Raw genomic sequence first — 1,400 nt, 5'->3', positions numbered from 1 at the left:
TAAAAAAACACACATCATTGTAAAATCAATACATTCATCGTTCCACTCAGAATCTAAAAAATGTCGATGGTAAAAACGTTTTTTTAAATATTCTTTTTATCAATTTTCTAACAAAAATAAATTTTAAATTTTTTTATCATCCATATAATTTTCATAATTTTTATCACGCGTTTAAGTAATATTGTAATATTTTATTTTTTATTTGTCAGGTCTTTCTGTTTCTTTTGTCATTTATTTTATTAGTATTAGGTGTACATATACATTATTTTTATGCTCCATTCTTTATTGAAGGAAAATGGTAGGTATCTCATTTTTGGAGGAAAATTGCTTGGGCCAATGGTACATGTACCTATACTTAAGTTAAAGATATAACTTGTTTGACTTGTTTGTATAGGTTATATTGTTTAGAAAAATGTACCTATAAATACATTATTATAATATATTTACTTTGTTGTGGTTTCAAAAATTTCGTTATTGCTCTGTAACCACGTTTTCCATCGACTTCGTAGTTCACATTTCTTATCATACCATTAGGCTCTAGAAAACTGTACGATCCTTTTACGTAATCACCGTACTTCGATTCCCAGCGATGTGTTACAACGCCTGAGAGCAAATCATTGATACTGTAATGAAATTCGTAAGCCAACTGTCAAACAGATCATATGGTGAATAAATATTCCCATTATTTTAATTGTATTGTTATTCACTTATTGTTTACATAATGATTCATGAGACATAAACTAATATGTATGTAATAAATTCAAATACCTCATTTTCTTGAATTGGAACGTAGTAATTTTGAGAAAGTGTTGTTGGCCATAAAATGACAAATGAAAAAATGATCTAAAAACAAATCAATACCTAGTTTAAATAGTGTACACATGTACATGTGTCAAATATCTCACGCGTGTGATCTATGGACTACGTAAATCGTTATCTAACTATTATTTTTCGTTCGTTAACAGGTGATTTCAAATGTATGTTTAAATTAAGGGGATTCGATACCGTGATTTTCTGTTTTCGTCTAACACAAGAGTGACATGTTTTTTGCCAAACATACCAATTCGTGGGCTCAGAACCAAAAGGTGCTATCTCAAAATATCAAATTGTTCAGGAGAGCCATTTTAAACTATTTTCAACTTAAAACTGCATTATCTTTTTTCGTAATGAATGATTTTTAATGATTAGTACATCTAAAAATTCACAAAGTTGTTCTGAGTTAACACTAGCAATTTATTTTTCTTAAAATCAAAATGTAACGTAAGAAAAACAAAAATGTAAAAAATTTCCGTTAAGAACCAAAATGTTCTTCAGATAGAACCTTTTGGTTGTTAATATTTTTTTTTTCACTTAGTTAGAACTTCTTGGTTTTGAATTAAATGTATGTTTTCACTATGATG

The 1,400-nt window shown here is 27.9% G+C and overlaps 1 protein-coding gene across 1 annotated transcript in view; it reads right to left on the bottom strand.

Annotated features, from left to right (window-relative positions):
• Positions 1-551, bottom strand: part of LOC100160931 (TBC1 domain family member 19) — a 20,391-nt gene extending 19,840 nt beyond the window's left edge. The window contains exon 1 of the mRNA XM_008185720.3: positions 448-551. The gene's annotated coding sequence lies outside the window, so the exon portion shown is untranslated. The remainder of the gene's footprint in view (positions 1-447) is intronic.
• Positions 552-1,400: the final 849 nt, after the last annotated feature.

Source organism: Acyrthosiphon pisum, chromosome A2, assembly GCF_005508785.2.
Source record: "Acyrthosiphon pisum isolate AL4f chromosome A2, pea_aphid_22Mar2018_4r6ur, whole genome shotgun sequence".
NCBI classification, from domain to species: Eukaryota; Metazoa; Arthropoda; class Insecta; order Hemiptera; family Aphididae; genus Acyrthosiphon; species Acyrthosiphon pisum.
Note: the sequence above shows the minus strand (reverse complement) of the source record. Positions and strands in the feature narration are given on the sequence as shown.